Genomic DNA, 22500 nt, shown 5'->3' on the forward strand with positions numbered 1-22500 from the left:
GGGGGGGGTGGGTGGGTGAGGAAACAGATTAACATTAAGGCAAGAGTTGGAGAGTTGGAAACAATAACAAAAACAACAAGTGAGGTCTAAGAAAGAGAAAGAGATCAATGAGAGGGTTAGGGTTAAGGCACTGGTTTCCGCTGTCCATCAGGCACCCAGCACAGGCACACCCAATTTGACACAGTGCCGGTTATTACTGCCTTGCTTTGAAAGCTGTGCATAGGGTAGTAAGGAATGAACGGGTCAAAACTGTAGTTACTCAGAAATCATTCTTTTTTTTTTTTTTTTGAGGAGGGAGGGGGGAAGGGGGGAGGGGTCGGTGTGTAAACAGATGAACATTAAAGGCAAGCGTTCGAAACAATAACAACAACAACAACAACAAGTGAGATCTATTGAACAAACCTTAAGAAATTAGATCAGCTTTGCTGGTATGATGACCCGAGAAGGTGGATCTGTCTTGACACAAGACACTGGGGCAGGCATAATCTCTGGCTTCTCCTCAATTATGCACCGAATTTTCCTTTCGTCCTTTGGCCAACGGTACACCATAATGATTCCAAAAAGCATGGCACATCACTTTTGGAGGACCCTTCCAAAAGGATGGTCATAAACTTGCCTTTTCTGTTGCTTCCACTGTTGGCAAGTTCACTTAAAATAAGATCAGATTCTAGGCGCAGCATACAGTTGCTGTCATCTAAAAACAAACAACAGCAATTTATTATTATTATTATTATTATTATTATTATTATTATTATTATTATATGACTACTACTACTACTACTAAGTACTACTACTGACTTAGTTGCACTAAAGTTAGAATTAAAGTCCTATTTTAAGGTATAAAATAATAATAATAAAAAAAAAAAATAATAATAATAATTATGTTCACGATAGAAAACTATTTACAATATGTGAATAATTTATAAATTGAAAAAGACAATTAAGCATTACTAAAGAAAAAGCTATAAAAAAAAACTAACTAATAATAGTAATAATAATAATTTAAAATGATGATCTAAAACATATTGGTCTAATAATAATAATAATAATAATAATAACAATAATAATATAATAATGATACTGATAATGATAATGATAATGATAATAATAAAATAATAATAATAATAATAGAATATAATAATAATAATAATAATAATAATAAACACATGTACATGTATACCTGTACTTTTTTCTTCATATTTTGAAAGTACATTCGCTTAACATATGACTGGCAAAATTTTGAGGCTTTGAGTTTTATCCAAAGGCGGTTAATTGAGTGTAAGTTTTGGATTTCATCGTCTGCCATTACTCACGTTCAAAACTGACCGATTGGACCTCAGAGGGTTGGATCTAGCAAAAACTGCCGTCATTTACTCACTAGTCTAACATTTCAGTGTGTAAATGCAGCTTATTACATATGCAAAACACAAGTTTAAAATTCTGAAAGTCAGAAACTCCTGTGCTGCATGTTAATTCAGCTGCGGACACACACATTGCATTCTTACACTGGTCTTTTGACATCATTTTATCTAGTAGTCATAATGGTGGAACCATTAAATAGCAAAATTCCAGTAAAAATAAACAGGCATTTTTTTAAAAATAAAGGCTTAAAACCTGGGTCACTTAATGTTTCGTTAACATAGTTTTGCCTGTTACTACTGTAGATAGATTGCTTTGTGGGATGCCTGTACCTCAAAATGACTTTCTGCTCTTCTACTATAAACTTTAAACTATAGGCCCTGTCCCACAATCCTGTTCATTAAATTTTACCCACAGACTGTTCACAAGGAGTAGGGCATGAGCTCTGAATTTTGTGACTTGATCTAAGGTGACAGTATCTTGTGGGGAGCCCAGAGTTCCAGTGTACATTGTACCTTTCACCTCTGTGCAAACCAGCGTGATTAAGGACGGTGCCTACTATTGTTATTGCACATCTCAAGATACTCGGATTTCCTATCGGCGGTGCTTATTAAGACAGGGATATTTTTGCGCGGTTCAAAACTATGCGGAGAAAGCAGAACTAAGCAAGTGCTCTTGGTATCCAAAAAGAAAATTGAGGGTTACCACGCATGCTATTTTTTCAGAGATAATTAAGCTACAATTTGGAAAAGAACGCCATACATTGCCTTGTATTTTAAAGCTTTTTACAAATATTATTGATTAATTATTGCCTTTGAAAAATGCTTGGTTCCCCCAACTTTCTTTTTGGATTTCAATAACACTTGTTAAGATCTGCTTTTCCCGCATATTCAGTAAACCGCGCAAAAATACCTTTGGTGTGGATTAAGTATCAGTTCCTGTATTTTCCCCTGCCCTGCAGTTGAAGTGCACTATACATGTACAAATTCTATGACCAGTATGTTCTGTGGGGGATAATTCAGAGTACATTGTAATGTTTGAAAATGCCTACCTTCCCAAAGGTCACTGATCTCTTCAAAAGAGGAGTCAAAAATCCGTTTCAACTGTGGCGAGACCACAAATGAAAACAAAATCAGTTGTTTTACTCTCTTAAAGCATAGCGAAACTTGTGTTCTGTTATTTGTAGCGATCTCTGGTTTATTCCAAGTGGCATTTGTAACCAAGCTCCTCGTTAAAATGATTATACAACTTCCAGCATTCATTTGATAGGCTTCATCTTCCAAGTCAAAACAGTGAATGATCGAGATTGACTTCCCGGAGCTGACAGTCGGACCTGTGAAATAAAGAGACCATGCCAATTGTGTTTTTTTCAAGAATAGATCTGAGATGCAGTTAAAAAGAGAATTATGAACCATCTACCATGTTTCCTGTGTAAAAAGTTGACCCCCATTTTCAAGGCCTAAAAACTGATAATTTTTTTTCTATTTCTGGATAAAGAGCAGAAATTCAGATAGAATTGTTCCTAAAAATTAATGTCATATTTGTGAGAATTCTTTTGCAGTTGCTGCTGTAAGATCACATGCAATGAGACGAGTATTTCTGATCAGTAAGTACTTGAGGAAGCCTTTTCTACATGTATGTTTTTATGTGATCCATTCTTAAAATTAAATATTCCTATTTGAAACTAACCTCTCTCTTAAATGGGCACTATCACGCTTAATTTGCTGTTTTTAGGTAAAAAAAAAAATGGGTAAAAATCTAAATTAGTGATTTTAATTAGCTAACATGTACAGCATTCCTGACAACCCACTGACAAGGTATGAAATATATGTGTATTTATGGCACAAAGAGTTTTTTTGTTTTTTTTTTGTTTTTTGGCAACTTTCTGTCTCCAAACTTGAAAAACTGGCCATCCTCTCCATCCTTATAACTGCACAAAGAACAGTTCAGTGCACTTCAATGGTCATTGGCAACAAAACTTCAGCATTATTTTTTGGTTTTCATTGAGCAAGGACATCCTTCAGTGTTTGAAGTTTGACTAAATAGCGTGACACTGCCCCTTAAAGGTTGATTTTAAAAACATTTCATGTGACTCTGAATTGGATCCCATGAATTCTTTAAAACTTCGCTGATAGTACTACCTCTAATCGGTATCTACAATAAAAAATGCGATAAGAAGTTACGTGGAGATCTGGGATCCTTTTACGAGAAAATGATAGTTCCACTATTTTAATCTTCCATCAGACCAAGAGGCCAAGTCTGCAGACGTCAAAGCCAACCCAGAAGCTCCTATTTCTTACACATTAGCTTGTACCATAACAGGGCTTCTGACAGGGGCAGGAAAAAATTCAAATTGTGCAGGAACAAACTTAAAATTGTGTAGTCACTCGTGCCCGATTGTGCACTGTTTCCTTAAAGCTTGACCAATGCCCGGTCGAAACGTTGTTTGTTTGTTTTTATTCAGCTTAATATCTTAAAACCCCTTGTTGATAAAAATAGGCATTTAATTAAGGAATACAATACCTCCAACTATCATGCCAATTGTAATAGTGTGAACATTTATTTGTTTGTGGTCATCTCACATATCAATTTCTTCATATCTTTCTTAAGTTTCCATACATGTACAGTACAAGTGGAAAAACTGTTGTTAAATTCCTTCAGGACGAATTGACATACATCGTGATTTACATAGCTTGTTAAACTTTCAGTGTTTTGGGCATTGCAGATTGTGTTGATCTGCCAAGCTAGTTCCCAAGACCATGGAGAGCTACAAAGAATGCCTTGTATATATTTCTACAATCAATGTTCGATGAAGCTGTTCAACAAAAGCCAAAAACAAAGGTGTTTTGGAAAGAAAATGGCTTGAAAATCACTCAAAAAGGTTCTAAGAATTTTGGTTAGGAACAGAAAAAACATGAAGTTATAAAAACTCTAAGCACATCACTCAGTATTGTGTGGGATTTTGCAGATTTTTATAAATTGTGCATTGTTGTGCGGGTTTCATCGGATTGTGTGGCCCGGCAACCCGTACACCCTGTCAGAGGTGGGTGCAAAACCAATCCAGTTGAATGCACAAACTGTCCCCAGTAGACTGGTACTCAATTTACCAACCGCAAGTGGTTGGAAAGCTGAGGGAACTTTGGAGTACAAATGTATGCTATTTGAAACCGGACCGATGAGACGCAGTCCATAAGCCCCGACATTTTGTACACTACTCGTTCCTTTTTAAGATACATTTTTTACAGAATGTAAAATTCTGTACACTCATGATCACCCAATCAGGCTTTCTGACAGGATGCACAGGTGCAGAACCGCACAATTCAATAAAACCCGCACAATAACGCACAATTTGGTTTGTCAGATATTATAATTTTCATAAATCGTAGTGGAATAAGAAGACACAGCTTCCATTAAAAGTAGCTTTTACAAACTCCAGTTGACTTAGGTTGTAGAAAATTTTTGTAGTCAAGCGTACGTACATGTAGCTGACGAAATATTTATCAAGCCAGCGATCGCCGGCGGTCACTGGCAAAGACTGACATGGAAAACATAAAAATCATTCGAAGTAAAATGTAGAGGTAAGTCAGCCATTTCAGCAGGAATTTCAAATTGATATGGGTAAAGAAAAGGTAGACAAGGAAAACACGATGTACAGGGAGTACGAGATGAAATACAATGCAATCCCGCACAATTACCCACACAATTGACTTTTCGTCCCGCACTATTGGCCTCTAAAATAGCACACAATTTTAATTTTTTTCCCGCACCCTGTCAGAAGCCCAGTCCAATGTACATCATACAGTACCTTCAGATGATATATATCCTGATTCATACCCAGGTGATGTTGGGTTAGACAGAGATTCGCCAGAACTTAAACTGTCTGATGAGCGCCGAGCCTCTTCTACTTTGAGCGGGGACAAATTCTCAACATGCTTTTCAGGAGCTTCCCGGTAACTTCCAGCCACAGTAAGAGATTCAGATCTTGTAAAACAAGCATTTGAACTTGCTAAATTTCCTGGCGAAGAACAGTTCACCTCTTCTGCACTTGAATTGATTGGAGACTGCTTAGTTTTCTTTTTCTTTCGAAAAATTCTTGCAATTCTTTTCCTAAACGACTTTCTTTTGGTGTCTAAACCAGCCTTTGATTTCACGTTATTAGGTTGAGAAAGAGAACGGTTCAACAAACTTTGTTCGCCATCCATGGGATGCAAAAGATTTGGCTGTTTACCTAAATTGTATGTCTCAGTTGGTGACCAACTCTGAGTCCTCAGGAATTGAAGTTTAGATGCCACTATTTCTTTGCAATGTTCTTCCCCATGTTCAAGATCGTCACAACTTAAGCTACAATTAGTGTCCTGAATGTTGGCAATGAAACTTCCATTGCATGTCCATTCATCCTCGACTACAAGTGGAGGTAAACTTGGACTTAAGCAGTCTGAGGAAGCGGACGATGTCTGGACTGAACTGGTATAGTCCATTGACGTATCCATTGTACGACTCGCACATGTGAGATTGCCATCAGTGGACAGTGACGTATCAACATCACTTCCATATCTTCCTTGTAATTGTGCTGCAGAGTTATCAATTTCATCACTTTCTGAGGGATTGCGGGTATTTCTCGCTGTTCTTGCTTCATATTCTAAAAAGTATACATACAAACCCATGAACTTTATACAATAGAATGAATTTGATACAACATAATTATATGTTTAATAATAAAAATGTATTTAATCTTAACGTTTTATTCCTTACCCAGGAAAAACCTGACTTGGCAATGAAAGTAATTATACCTCATTGACTAGTAATAGCAGTGATCTACATGTATCTAGATGCATACACATTTTAGTTAAGCAATAGCGGACGTTTTCCGTGTTTCCATAGCCTCATCTAAACACGAGGGGAAGTTGGCAGAATTTAAGACAGGTATGCAAACCCGAGATGCAGTCAAGGGTTTGCATAACTGTAGAGAATTCTCCCAACTCCCCCAAGTGTTTAGATGAGGCTCTGGAAACACGGAAAAAAGTCCTCTATCACTTTTATAAAATATGTCTCAAAGATAATTCAACAAATGAAGGAAAAGGCTGGTTTTTTACTTCTTGATTGAAACAGATTTTCTTGAAACACGCTCATATTTCCTACCAACCAATCAAAATGTGAGTCTGACAGCATATGACCAATCAAAATTCATGTGATGTCACAGCCGTGTTTCCATACTCTCATTTAAACACAGCTATTGACCAGTGAGAGTGTGCGTACTATCCCAATTATTTTCTAATGAGTTTTGGGGTACTACATGTACAATATTTAGGCAATTTCCAAGTTGCTGTTTGCCTCTGATTCAAAACAAGTCTTGTTGCTATTGAACCATTCACATGATAATGAGTTTCAGTTTGCATGAAAATACACCACTCGTTTCCATTTGAATGGTTGCGCACCAGGACTCACTTTGAAACCTAGGTAATCAGCAACTCAGAAATGGGCCTATTGACCCAATGAGATGCACCTACATGTACCACAAAAATGAGTGTGCTGTGGATAGAGTACACTGTACGTGTATGCAACGTGCCCAGGTGTTTACAAAAAGTTATAAGTTTTAGAAGTCAGTGGTGCAGTAAATGATTCATAATATAATAATTAGTATATAAATGTAGAACAGTGGATAGTGTTGAAGGCTTGCTCTGATTGGCTACTCAAACTCCACAAATCCTTTGTTATTCACCTCCCAGGAAATTGTGAGGTACTTGAGCCCGAAAATATTGAAATCGTTGCATGAATAAGTGATAATTTTAAATCATCTTTTCGTGCTTTATTATCTCACTGTTTCAGTAGATATATACTAAAACAACTCTTTACCTCAGTGACAGTGGCTAGCGGTGGATATTTACAGTACTGCACCTCACTGCTTCACAGCTCAGTAAATATCCACCACTAGACACCTCCACTTTGGTGAATACAGTAGTTGTTAACTATTATTTATCAGTAACCATGACTGTGCAAATTAAAGATTTAATGTGCTCAAAGACCGTTACACCATCACCCCACTTTCCAGTGTAAACTAAAAGGCACTATAAGAGCTTTGAGTAAACTCAATATCAATCCAACGAGAAAAGGATATTGATACACCAAGAAAAGAAAAAAAACTTCAAGCAATGCTAGAGCATAATCTATCATTACAGGAAGTAATATTCATAGAATAGGATCAAATAAACAAGATTTCTGGGGATCAAATTTTTGTTTCAAAACTTCCGTAACTTGACTACAAAATGTGACGAAACGGTCAGGAAGAATCCAAGTTTCACAAATGCCTGAGGAAAACAACAAATCGTTGCTCTCAAATATTGCAATGACATAACAAGATGACGAGCATACAAACCGCAAACAGATAACAGAACTTCAAATTTTTACCCAATACATGGAAGCCTAAGGGTTTATGCTACAATTTTCTTGAAACCAGATGACAAAAAACGTTTTATGTGCTAAAAATGAACTGACGTACAGGGACGAATAGAAAGGAGAGAAGTCCAATTTCGCGCTTATTGTATATTGCCTTCACAGAACGTTTAATTTTAAGATATTGCAGCTCCCTTCCAGAGGGTATGAATAAATTAAATTGTGATGCAATATAATACAAGCTTATAAATTGTTTTATTTCGACTTCTTAATTCTCGCACTAAATGAAGACCTCCCAAATCTTGTACAACTTTTGTGTCCTTCGCGTACAAAAAAGACTGCTTTTAAAAAATGAAAGAAAGGGGAGATGGAGTGGTACTAAAATAAATAGAAGTCAAATGCGAGCAAAGATGCGTGTACTCGCGTTCTTGATACGCTAGACAGTTTGCAACAAAGTTCCCAATTTATATTTTAGGAATACTCCAGATAGATCTTAGATCGACAGTGTTCCTAAAAAGCGAGTACCGGCAAAATGCTGACAGGCTGCCTCGTGGATAAATTAGGATGAAGAAAAACTAAGAGGGTTCCAGAGTTCAAACTGTGCAATTACACATGAGTAGCAGAAACAAGCACGTTCGTTCATAAGACTTCGTGTTTTTCAAACATTGAAAACGAAATCAAATCAGCGTAACATTTTATTCAATTACTTTTTGTGAAACTCCAAACAACGGGATTTCATAGTGCCTAAATATTTTTTCAAAGAGTTACCACCTCACCAAAGCCTGAACTTAAATAAATCGCTCATGTGGGTCACTGCTGTACAGCATTACCTTCTACACATTCGCCAACCACTTCCAAACAGCTGAACATCTTTAGCTCCATAAATACTTGAACAAGACTTTGTAAGGTGCCTTTCTTATTGTAAATCCAGTCTTCAAGAAGCGTAAATCCAGGTAAATCCCGATGTGTAAAGTCACCGAGGATACGCGCGGGTTTGTAATCGAGTTTCGTAGCCACATCTTTCCAGTTTTTCAATGCACCCTCCATGTTCAAAAGATAGGACAACGGATCCTTCAGTTTATCATACCTCAGAACCTCTTTAGCGGGCAAGGATAGTATTTCCTCCGCTATAACGCGTCGGTGGGGATCTTCTTCGTCGTCTGGACGATTCATAGTTTTCGCATCAGCCCCAAAACTTACTAAGCCCAACCATCGCGACAAGAAAAGCACTTCGGTTCAAGAAAAAAAAAAATCCTAAGCTTTCCCATAATTCCATTCTGGGTTACGGCTTCATATCACGTGACTTCTCCGATCTATGTTAGCTTCCTCATTCATTTTTTGAATATTTTTATTGTGTTTTGTGAATGATTCTATTTCCGTGCAGTTTGAAGCCACGGATTTCTTCTTCCCGGTTTCCGGATGAAAAAAGGTTGCAATCATTCAGTTATCGTGATCCAAATTGATGACTACTTCCTCAAATGGAAAATTTCTTGAGGGTGGTATTTCGTCAGATATATGATCTTTCAGTCAACCGTCCACTTTAATTGCTATTTCTGATGGTTGGCAGGTGTATTTAAGACTGAAAGACTAGTGATTCGAAAATTGGGATGCAGCGTTTTAGACCAGGAAGCTTGATTCTAAGAGAAGTGTGTACAAATGAAATTTCCTAAACTGAACAAGAAGTCGGTTAGACTGAGTAACTTTTAAAAGGGAGAACCGCATGGACAAATCGTGGATCGAGGAAGACGATAAATACGGAAGATGATAAGACTAAAATGAATTTTTAAACCGTGAGCAATAAGGCACAAGGCAGAGATGACGTAGCAGCCATATATTATGTTGACATTCTGAAATGATAACGATCGATTTTATCATAATACTTTCATTCTATTTATTTTATTTTTGCAGTTAGCTGACCCTCTGAGCTGGTCTCACGCTACTTTATGAAGACACCGCAATAACTAAAAACAAGAGACCATCGTCTTGCTAAAAACTATTTCATACAGAGATCTGTTTAGACGTGATTTAATTGACGCTATTTATTTTTTAGTTCGATTCTACTTCCTTGGTTTTCGTCGTTCGAGAAAACGGGAAATTGAACTTTCGAATACAACAGTTCAATATTTGACTTCGAAGCCATTCTAATTGTTTCGAAGAGGGCTCGGTTTCAGCCTGTAAAAAATTTTAACTGACGATCCGAAAACCCATTTTAGCGGTGCCAAGCGCGTGGGAACTCTGTCTCCCGAGAGCCAGAAGTAAAAAAAAAAAAAAAAAAAACAGGAAGTTGACCTATCACGGACACGCGGGCAAGCGAGCATGCTCTCTTTTTTCGGGCAAATTTGCAGTTGCTCAAAGTGTGCGAATATTGGAATTTTTTTCCCACATAAAAATTTATTTTAGTCTTCTTGGTTTCATTGTCTTGACAGAGAGAAAAGTTGTTTAGTTCGGTACACATCACAGCAACTGCGTCGGCTGCCAGAGTTTGTGTCAATAATAAACATTGTGACCTATATTCAGTTTTTAAGGAAGTTACAAGATAATAAAAAGTAAACTGATTCAACTTCGATCATCATTTGTAGTGTTTAAATAAGAGTTTCGTAGTCCTGTACCAAGACATCCTGAGCAAAAGCAAACTTCAAATGATTCAATCAAAGTTGCGGGGAAAATACGCGCGTTCAAGTTGCGTTTGGATTTGGTCCTCATTGGTTGATTGGCGCGAAACACGGCAAGATTTCCGCACAGGTCCCTACTTCATTATGCATATACTCCTTTGTTTCAAGAAAACAATAGCGATAACAATAGACGTCCTTTGGGACTGTGCCTTTAACGCGATATTTTCTCTTCTCTTTTCCGCATGCTTTAACTACGAGTTTCTTGTGATCGTAATTTCATTAAACTGATTCCTTCCTTCTTTCATCCAAACTAAATTAGTTTACTTATCAATGAACCAAATAATATATGATTAAAAAAAAAAATCATATCTTGAACTGCAGATATGAAATCAAGTAAAGCTATGATCATCGCTGTGATCCTTTCGTTCATTAATTCATTTCTCAAGGGAAAATTAGAACCCACAAATGACCAGCTCCCAACGTCAGTGGCTTCCGAGTAGCTCAGTTGGTTAGAGCGGGTTCAAACCCCGTTGAAGTCCTGAATTTTTCAGGCTCAGCTCTATAACTGCGAGGATCATAGTTTTACTTGATTTCATATCCGCAGTTCAATATATGATTCCGACATTTGGTCCATTGATAACTAATTTAGTTTGGATGAAAGGACTTAATAAATAAATTCTTTATATTGTGTCGCGAATGCTTTGTCTGCTGTACTTCACGATATCACGGTTTTAAACGGGAACCCTGAGTAGACATGAAGAGGCCTTAAACGGGTCATGCCATTGTATTTGAAATTTGTAAAACGAATGTAACAAAGACTCGATTACCAGCCGCTGTTTCGGGAATTCGCAAATGCCATAATACCGTGGGCGGGTCTGTACAGGTTTCCACCGTTTTACTGAAATCGGTCAGAAACCCAGGAAAGGGGACTTGGAGAGTTAAAATCCAAAAAACTAACGGGGGAGCACGGTCCCAGACCCGGTCCCTAGAAACTTCAGGGGCTGGCTGGGAAATTTCTTGTGTCTTGCTGGGAAAAAGGAACAGATAATGTTTTCCCAGCAACACTGAAAAACACCTGAAAATGCCTTAATAACATTTATTTTCATTAACTGGGGTATAATAATACATTTTACAACAAATTGGTCGTTGGGTGCCCCTGAAAACTTCTTCGTTGATTTGGAAACCAATATATATACTAGATCTGCCCCAGAATACTCTGTATTTTGCATAAGCATCGTTTCCAGTTTCTCTTGGGACTTACAATGGTCCCAAGAGAAAACAAAATTAGTCCGCCATCACCAACTTCAAAATCTTGAGAGAGCTGGCTCGTGTTTTGCATACATAATAATGACGTCACTTTTCCCTAAATCCAACCCTCTAAGGTCCAGTCGGTCAGTTTGGAACGTGACCAATCAGTGACCAATCGCGGACCGTGAAATGCAACTTGAAATCAAGCAAGCTTGGAAAAAATCCAGCAATGAAAGTCATTGACCTTGCCATTGCGAAGCACTTAGCTGCAAATTGAGATACATCAAGCCAGCTGGGCGCTGCTCAAATGCGGCTTCAAGTTATATCCCAAAAGAACTGATTCAAAAGATTTTATTTCAGATTTTCTGAAATAGTTTAAAACCCCAGATGTTCAAAGGTCAGCTAACTTTGTACTATCCAAAAGTTACAAAATCGGCTATGCTAAGATTTCGTTTAGCGGGAAATTAGTTTCATAGCGACAGGAAAAAGGACAAGGTCGTTTATCTAGGTTCTGAATGGAAAATTAGGGAGTTTGAATAACGACGGCTGTGTTTCACGACAGCCGTTGTGTCGCTTAACATTCCTGAACGAAGGGTAGTTTTTCATATACCGGATTAAAACAGCAGACGTTAAGCAACTTATTAAAAATGATACGTGTTTTCACGGGTAAGATAAAATGATGGATAGAGCACGTGCCAATACAATAATAAAAATAGCACGCCTATCTTATTTCCGATTTGAATAACCGCAAGCGACTCTTAAATTAGCTGATTCCATTGAAGTTTGCCGACTCGCTTAAGTTCAAGCGAGTTGGAAAAGCAACTGTTTTCACGCGATTTCCGGTTGTCACTCGCTACGCGACCTTAAAAAAATTAAAAGGCTGGTGAAAACACGGCCGACGACGGCTATGGTGCACTACAACGCGACAAAGCAGAAACCTCATTGGTTAAAATAACAAAAGTAATCATGCTGCTTGTGCAGCACGAATGTCAGTGCATTTTTTGCCGCGCCCCACAAAACAACATGAACGTGAAATCACCAAATTTGATGTTTTGACGACAACGTAAGCATGCAGAAATTAACCATTCATTTTCCACTTTCATTTAAAACCGTTTGAACCCATCCAGTTACAGTATACTTCTCTCGTATTGTGTGTGCAACTTGAAAAGTAATCCCGAAATACTGAGTTGCGATAGCGCTAAGTTATGATCCTCACAGGTACGAAAAATTCAGGACTTTAACAGGGTTGGAACCAGCGACCTCGCGATACCGGTGCGACGCTCTAACCAACTGAGCTATGAAACCAATGGTGTTGGGAGCTGGTCATTTGTGGGTTCTCATGTTCCCGTGATGAATGAATCAACGCAAGAAACGATAAATAAATGAATCATGTATTGAACTGCAGATATGGAATCAAGTTCTATTTCTTGGGATCGGAATCACCTTAAGGAAGCCCCCCCCAAAAAAATACCCCACATTATTCACCACAATCAAACAGGCTATGTCAAAGATCGTCTTATAGGCGAAACAATTCGATCCATTTTTGACATAATGGATTTCTCAGCCAACGAAAACATCCCTGGTTTATTGTTATTCATCGATTTTCGAAAGGCATTTGATAGTGTAGAATGTAATTTCCTCTATGAGAGTCTTAAAATGTTCAACTTCGATGAAAATTTCCTCCGTTGGGTGAAAACATTCTATAATAATATTCAGAGCTGTCTTATGAATAACGGTACAACCTCTAACATTTTTACTCTGGAACATGGTGTTAGACAGGGAGACCCACTCTCTCCTTATCTTTTCACAATTGTGGTGGAAATGTTAGCAATTGCCATTCGACAAAATGAAGTGATCAAAGCGTATAGTAGGAATTAAAATTGGAAACGAGGAAACAAAGCTCTTACAGTTTACTGACGACACAACGACTGTTCTTGCAGACACAGATTCGGCCGTAAAGCCTTTTGAAATATTTATTCATTTGAAATTATTTCGGGACTCAAGATTAATTGTTCGAAAACTGAAGGCATGTGGATTGGTTCATTGCGAAATCATAAAGCAAAACCCTTTGGTATTAAATGGCCTGATGAGCCAATAAAAGCTATAGGACTATAGGTGTATATTTTACATATAATCAGAAACTGCTTAAAGAAAAGAATTTTATTGCGCGTTTGGATTCAGTTAAAAAACTAATTAATATCTGGTCCTCTAGAGGCTTATCGATTTACGGAAAGGTGACAATAATCAAATCTTTTGGGGACAGCTATTAGGTGGGTTCATACCAGCGGAGTAAGTACACCTTAATTAAGTATACCCGAGCTCAAGTACACTTACCGTGATGAGCGTTCATATTAGAGTTCAAAGTATGCTTTCAAGGTTATCGCGTTGGCAATCAAACACAGCATGGAGACTAAAATAAGGTCTTGGTCTAAAAAGTTGTCCTCATCCATCCCCTGGTAAGATCTATACGGATTTATTCACAGTCGTTTTTCGTCGAAGTAGAAGCAAATTTTGCGTGTTCGCGTGTTTGTGTGCTCTGAATTTCCCGAATTTCATGCTCGATTGACGTCCGTTTCCGGAATGTGTTTTGATAGTAGATAAGTAAGCTCGTAAGGATGGTCTGAACTAGACTTGAGAGTGTACTTCGGCTTCTTTGAAGGCAATGCATTACCATGGCCACAAAGTAGGCTACTTGAGCTGAAATTAAAGCCGTTCACATCTGAAGTAGGGCTCAAGTGTACTTAAGGTATCCTTAGTCCGCTAGTATGAACCCACCTATTCTTTAGAGTTATTTTCATAGAGATATGTCGTAGAGTTAGAGTTAAGTTTCCAAAATCCGAAATTCAAGATTTTGGAATTCAAGATTTTGGACTTCCAAAATCTTGAATTCAGGTTTTTGCATGGCAGTCCAAAATCTTGGATTTAGAATTTTGGCAATCCAAAATCCTGAATTCAGGATTCTGGCAGTCCAAAATCTTGAATTCCAAAATCTTGAATTCAGGATTTTGGCAGTCCAAAATCCTGACTTAAGGATTTTGGCAGTCCAAAATTTTGGAAGTCGTTAACTCTTAACTCTAAGTCATAACTCTATTGATAGTTAACCTCAAATCTTTTCTTATCCCTAAGTTTGTCTACGCTTGTTCAGTGCTACCGACACCTAAGGAACTGATAAAACAACTTAATAAGTTACTGTTTCAATTCTTGTGAAAAGGTACAGATAAAGTAAAAGAGTGTCAGTAATAAACGAATATGAGGAAGGAGGTTTAAGAATGATTGATCTTGAATGCATGGTCAAATCGTTAGGCTTGGAAAAGCTTCCTACAGACACCTCTTGAGCCCCTTGGGAGGTTTCTTTTTTTTTTTTGCTTGCAATTACAACATCACCCTGCTAGCAGAGCCTTTCTTCTGCTTGCTCGATTTTGGCGTTCTCGAGAAAGACTCTGCATGAATCGAGTAAGATCTTTATTGAGTATACGCTGCATGTTGCCAGGATGCAGTCTTGAACCCAAGCCTAATATGTCAGATCTCGCCGCCATCTTGGATTTCATGGTACAGCGGGCTCAATTATAACCATCGGTTTTGTCACTAAATTGACGCTCGCACTGGAAAAACCGGTTTGACGAGAGAAAACAAGATTGACTAGTCCAGAAGTTCGGGCTGCGGCGGCTTCAAAGAGTTGACGCGATTCGGGCAGAGCCTCCTTTTCTCCTCCTCAGTGAAGAAAAAGACAAAAGGAGGCTCTGCTCGCAAGGTGTTACAACATATCCGATTATACAATTCCTTCTCAATTCTATTATGAACTCTTGTCTTGGTAGTCAGAGTTCCGTTAGACTTTCGCCACAGAAAAGGATTGGACAAATATTATTTGGAATAACTGTGAAATTAGAATAGAAAATAAGCCCGTCCATTAAAAAAACTATCACGAAGCTGGAATTGTATTCCGCACCCAAGATTTTTTGTTTAATTTAAATGTTGCAGATGCCTATAATCACCTCTCGAACAAAATAAATAAAACAAATATTTTACAGTTGACTGGTCTACGTCGGTCTATTCCATCACCTTTAAGAGATAAAGATTGCCTTCTATCGATAAATCCTCCAACGTTCTTAATTGATGACAACATATTTGACTTGACTACAAAGAAGTGAAAAGAATTCTATGCGTTACTTATCAGGGAAAAAGCACAACTTCCAGTTATATCGCTTATAAATTACAGAGCGATTTTAATCTCGCTAATGACCAACTGCGACAAATTTTCCAGTTACCTCATGCCGTCACTCTTGAATCGTATGTTAAAGCTTTTTAATGCAAAGTTCTCAACTCAATTCTTTATACAAACACCAAATTATATATTAAATGGGTTGTACAACAAAAGGGTTTTAAAACAAATGATCTCTGTAGTTCTGCAAAGGTCAGCCTGAATCACTAAACCATTTGCTTTTCCACTGCTCTTATTCTACGCAGTTCTGGAACGATTTTGAAACTTACTGGTGCATTATTTCGAGTAAAAAAAGGATCTGCCTTTTCCCTGCAAAATGTGCTAGTTGGAATTATCACTGAAACTACTGACCCTTTACATATATTGCTAAACTATTTTATAATAATTGGAAATCTTTTCTCGTGAAATTGCAGAAATAACCAAATTATTCCCAACATTCATGGATTTCGAGCCAAAATTGTAGCAAAATATGAAACTGAAAAAATAATCAGTAGCAAAGACTTCTTAAGAAAAAAATGGAGACTGTCTCCTTATCTTTCTTAGCTCTCTGTTCCTGTCATTATGCCACTTTTTTTTATTGCATCTAAACTGTGTACTGTTTATTTTTTTTCGCTCATTAGTTGCTGGTGTTTGTCCGTAAGCAGTGTAAGTACTGCTCTGTAAGTGTAAGTATTGTATTGTAAGTAGTTTGTAAGTACATGTAGTCGAGTTCCTTATTTACAGTTGATGTAAGTAAAATTGTGTAAATGATGTAAGTAATCGAGTAAGAAGTGCTCTTTTTGTTGAAATAAATATATTTGTTGAAATAAAATAAAATAAAATAAAATAAAAAATAATAATAAAAGTTCTATTTCTTAGGAATCACCTTAAGGAAGCTCCCCAGAGCGCAAGCTGGGCACTAATAGGGCGCGTAAAGCCTGAATCGCGCATGTTTTTACTTTTGTAACGACAGCGTGACCAAATTTGCAAAATGAACTGCTGATTTTCTGGAGCTCCCTTTTGTAAATTTCTTTTAAAAATTGGCTCACTTGTAGCCACATACAGTTACTATAAAATACCCCATATTTGTTAAAATCTCTAAGAGCGAATCGAATATATTTTGAAAAATGACAAATTACAGAATATTGGCAAACCCTCTGAACGACCTTGGCTTTTTACCACTTCAAAATGTTAGGCAATATTATTTCCATAACAATAAAAAATTCACCAAAGGAAAGTATAAATATTAAGGAATTTAGGCCAAAAATAGGAATATATCTGCCTGTCATTTGATGTGATGTTTCCATGGTAACGGCCATAATCCAAAGATGACACCAAAAAAAAACAAGCCTTATTATATCGGCACCCATGCAGTATGGTGTCCGTGGTCCACGAGCAAAAAGGATAATCTTGAACATCTTACCTGAATCAAAACGCGAGGAAATGAAATTTTCCCTGAAGATAGCTCTTTCGTTTCTTGCGATAATATTAAATTGGAAAATTCCAAACTGGAATATTTCTCCTGTAGGTCGAAAAAAGGTGAACGTAATCGCAAGTCCTTCGTCTGCGAATCATGTAAGCAGCCCATAAAAATATCTGTAAATCCCGATAATTTCTGTACGAACATGAAAATTTACGTATTCTTTATTATCCTTGATATATCTCAGCTAAAGTCGTATTGGTGTTTTTATTTTCAGTCAGTGACAGTCTCCCAACACAAGTTCCATTTCCTTATAAGACCGTATTGGTATTCTAGACATACAAAAGAAGGTAACCCTTTCGTGAACATGTGTAAAGAAGATTTTGAAAATATTCAGTTAAAGCAAAGACCTTTTCCATTTATCGAAGGTTTTCTTTATTTAAGTTCTCTGGGGTCAAAAGTAGCATAAGGCGCAAACCAAGGATCCCTATGCGAAAATTCTTGATATTTTTCAAGAGTCGATAAAACAAAAGTTTAAACCTCTGTAGCAATTTCGTTCCCTCCGTAGAAATTAGTTTATCTGTAAATCTGTTCTGCAAAAAGACACGTGTTCCCGTTACGTTATATCTTTACACAAGCCAAGTAAACAATTTTTGACCATTCGTTTTGTAACTCGTGCCTTGTAGCGAGCGTATTCACAAATACTCTAGGGAGCCACCTTAAGCTTCTTAATTTAAACTCCCTAATGTGTCCCACTGGTCTGCGGGCTCTACGAATTCACAATCCTTTGCCTTATCCGTTCTTACGCGGACAACCTCTTCATAACCCTGAAAGCGAATGATCACCACTGCAGGTAACGGCACCTCATGTAGTTGAAACTGTAAGGCTGGAAGAATCTCCGGGTGTGAACGCATGGGACTTGAACACATTACTAGCTGTGCGACTTCGCTGCACTGCTCTTCCACCTGAGCTATAAAGGTATAGCTTCTTAGGTTGCTCTCTCATCGGCGATGATGATTCTCCCTTGTGGTCATTACAAAATGCTGCGGGATATATATATTACGAACTCATTATTGATCAGCTCCAGGATTTCATCAAGGGAGGTCTCTACCTCTCATACTTGGCCTAGGAGTTAACCCTTTCCCGAGTAGATTTAACACTTGAATTATTCCTCGAGCCCGAATGGGCTCTGACTCAATAGCCCATGAGGCCGAAGGCCGAATGCGTTATTGACTCTGAGGCCATGAGGGCGAGAGAAATAATTGTTTTAGTAAAATCCAACTAGTTGGTCAAAAAAATATCGAGACAAAACATCTTCCGCTAGTTAAAGCTAGACTTTAATTGTTGTTTTGGTTTTCAAAGCCGGCGCTTTTCGCTACTAGTGGGCTATAACAAATGGCCTACTAGTAGCTCAACCAATCAGGACGCAGCATTGATAATAGACCACTAGTTGGGTTTTACTAATTATTTATAGAACGCCTCCTTTGGGAGAATCAGCACGCCCACTGTTATAAAAGCCAATCAAAGCAGAGCTATCTCAGCATCAAGGAAAACATGATAATTTTCGCGGGAAAAAACCTGTTCCTAAAAATATAAATTTAATGGGAAAGGGTTGCATCAAGGAATTACTGGAGGTTGAGGCTCCTCTTGTTGAGCTCCGTTCCGGCTCCTAAATGGATAAACAAGTAGAGTGATACAAAATAAATACCAAAAAGTGTAAGCATTTTATTTTTTTTTAAAGGTCACAGACGTTTCGGGTGTAGAAGTCTTCTTCAGTGTGAAGAAAACCGTTGAAATACACAATTAGAAGGAAACGCGCGGATGAATGGTGGCGCGCTTATGCATCAAGTCACTTTCAACTAAAGTTGAAATTGATGTTAACTCTATGAAGCCGTACAGTTCCCATCCAATCAGTCATTCATTCATTCATTCCCATTCATCTGCACGCTTTCTTCTGATTGCGTTTTCTTCACTCTGAGGAAGACTTCTACACCGAAAACGTCTGTGATTTTTTTTTAACTACTGTCACGTTTTGATATTTATTTTATATCACTCCACTTGTTTATCCATTTTCAAGTGTCACACATCTCCTACGGGGGCCTTCGGCGTATTCCATAAGCTGAATAGACTTGAAAGTCAGTGCAGATGTAATCACAATGTGGCACTTTCTCCTCATTAATTTTAAGACTCTGAGTGTTGGTCCGATCGGGGATCTAACCACGAATTGTGGCATCATGCAAATATGAGAAATGGCGGAGTAGTCCCTTCTGTAGCAGCAGTATGGATGAGATGTTGTTAAGGATCTTTTTTCTCAGACTGAATACCATTTGTTTAAGTTATTCTCTGATTTCTCCTGATCTTTTTTTCAAATTTTTTAGACATATTTGTGGCACGAAAGCTACTGGATAAACAAAGCCTTGATATGACATGGTAACTAATTTTAGAAGCATTAGCAGTACGCTTACCAAGTTTCTTCAACGCAGTTATCTAATAGTTTACATTTTTGCCCAGAAGGTGAAATCCCGAAGAGGCACTCTAGTAGCTCGCGCTTATCTTAACAAGAGGCTACAGTTAGCCTAAACTCGGGCCTGCAAAAATACAGTGGTTTATGGTTATTTTAGCACTAAAGAAAAGAAAAGAGAGAAGTCTGTCCTTCTTACATCAGCCTTACATTGCGCTTCTCTTGATGTTCGAATGTGTATGTAGTGAATACCCGGAACCAGATTATCTTCATTATAGGTGGTGACAATGACCAACTGACCATGGAAACGAGGTAAAAATAGTGTATTTATTCCAAAATGGCTAAGCACATTGCTTTTTTTTTTTTGCTGATTGATGGGCATTTTTGGTCAGTATTTGAGAAAGGAAACGCCAACTGAACGGTTTAAGATAAAACGAAATGACTCGTCGAAACCTCTTTTGCACAAAAAAACCAAAGAGAAACGAAGGTGAGATGTGAAAACATCTTTCCAAGATGACCACCCTTTCGTGCAGTGGTGCACGTAAAGGTCACTTTATTTGTCACGTGCGCGGTACGTGAAGATGTGCACTTGAAAATACTTTCAGAAGTAGACACGTTCCTTGAGGATGGCCATGCCAAATGAATCCATAGCACGAGAATCAAATATTTAAAAGACACCATTTGCTGTAATTTAAATACTCAGTAATATGCACCCAATTGTCAAAATAAAAGAATTATAATTCTCTGTGATCAAATTTTGGAAAGTATTTATCAAAGACATACAGTAAGCAAAATCTATTGTGCCACTTCCATGTACGTTACCAGTATGACTTGGGCTGTATTAAATCTGAAACGTTGTGTTGAACGCTATGACTTCTGCAGATAATTCTGTTAACATTAAATACGTTTGTCTCGATAAGCGTGATAAAGCAGTGTAGAGTTCATTTCTTACATTCATGATAATTACGGGGAAGTAATAAATTTCCTGTCATAATTATAAACAAGACGCCTACAAGGGCGTATCGTGGGATGCGCGAACAGTTAACACAAATTGTCCAGTTATAGTGAACTTGATTGAGCAGAATCGGGATATTTTTTTAAAGTAGGAACGCATTGCGTACGTGTGGTAGTGCAGTAACTTGACAGTGGTTTTTTCCATAACTGTCAACTGAGGTGCGTTTTGTTTTTTCAGGAGATTCAAGTTGTCCTTGCGTAATATGTAGCTCTAATAATATACGATCTTGTTTTGGTATCGTAAATCATTACAGTGGCATGGTAGATATCTTTGCTTAATACCCCCTGAGAAGACATGTGGTTCAGTAAAATACTAAATCCAGAAAGATTGAAGAAAATAAAAGGAAATCGAGAAACATTTGGCTTCAAGGCTGACATGTTGATCATTTACAACTTCTTTTTCACCACAAGCTTATTTAAAAGGTGTACTCTGAGCTTCTGACAGCTCTCCAAGACCAATGTTCACTGAAGTTAATTCCGGCGGGGTTTGCATCTGGATAGGGGATGTCAAACTATGCGACTTGCTGTCAGGAACACACGACCAAAAATTCTATTTTAACGCTCAAAAATGCGAACCAAGCAAGGTACAGATTTTGTTAGCCTGCTTTATGCAAAACAAATATTGACGCAAAACTAAATAAATATTGATAAGTAGTTTTTAAGGAGAGCAGAAGGAACTTTTAGGAAGTGTCGATCGAGAATAAAAGTATTTGTCACCAGAAACAAAATTTGCGAGATAAAAACATCATAAATTTTGAGCCACGAATATGACAAGTTACCATCAGCGAAAAAAATTTCGGGAGATTTTTGTTACGTTCAATCAAAGTTCAATTGTCTATCGTACTTTTGGTCGTACAAGTAAAATCGCAAAATCGAAAGTGACATAGATTCTAGCGGCCGCCTGTGATCAAGTTACCTTAGGTGTTTAATACTGACAACTCACGAAACAAAGGATGCATCTGTGACAAAATGACGGCAAGACACCGGGTTTTTGTTAGTTTGGTATTTTTTCTTTCAATTGTTATAAAGTTCGACATGATACATGTCCGAGTTTAACACAAAGATCACAATCGTTGATTCTAGTCCAAGCGCATGCATGTCGGCTGAAGTTAAGATTCTCCGAATGAGGTTAGTAGTTGGATGGTGTGTCAATCATGGCGGGTGGAAAGATTTCACATTAACCCTTTGGCTACTAGAGATTTGGCCGAAAACACGTTTTGAAGCTAGTTGAGGGGTTTTTTGGTCACTGTCGTGCTGTTTAAGAGCTAAATCTCCCCACAAACCCGTTTCCAGGTTGTACACTCCGCGGCCTTTTCAGCCAAGTGCAAAATAAGTGCTTGCAAAGTTCGGGCATGCGCAGAAAACAAAATTTCGACATTTTTGGGTTTAAAAGTAGCACAAGACTTTCGACTTCCACTTTTCACTTTCTTTGCCTCATTTTTTTTTGAACTTGCTGGGCATTTGGTAGGCTTTATTATTTTGGTGGGAAGAGTTTCTGAGAAACCTTTCATCATCTTAGAATTAGGTGCTCAGAAAGGTAGGTGGGTAATGGAGCAAGCTTTTCATGGAGATTTTCAGGTCAGTGTTACATGGTTTTTTTGGTCGTTTCTCCAGTTTCCTTTACTGAATTGTGCTCATTCTGGTATAGTTTGAAAGATCTCTTCTCCCTTCACAAGTTAGTGGACAAAGCTGTTCCTGACCGTTAAAAGTGATGACGTCACGAGGGGTAGATGGGACCGTGGATAAAGCTGGACGTATTTTGCCAGATAGTAAGCGAAGGGCTAAATGTTTGCTTCCA

General features: G+C 37.8%; 1 protein-coding gene and 1 pseudogene across 1 annotated transcript in view; one reads left to right on the forward strand and one right to left on the reverse strand.

Moving 5' to 3' along the window:
* Positions 1–22500, forward strand: part of LOC137970790 (uncharacterized) — a 52029-nt gene that overhangs the window by 13775 nt on the left and 15754 nt on the right. The window lies entirely within an intron of this gene.
* Positions 307–8996, reverse strand: LOC137970211 (uncharacterized; annotated as a pseudogene).

Source organism: Montipora foliosa, chromosome 9 (assembly GCF_036669935.1).
Source record: "Montipora foliosa isolate CH-2021 chromosome 9, ASM3666993v2, whole genome shotgun sequence".
In the NCBI taxonomy this organism is placed as follows: domain Eukaryota; kingdom Metazoa; phylum Cnidaria; class Anthozoa; order Scleractinia; family Acroporidae; genus Montipora; species Montipora foliosa.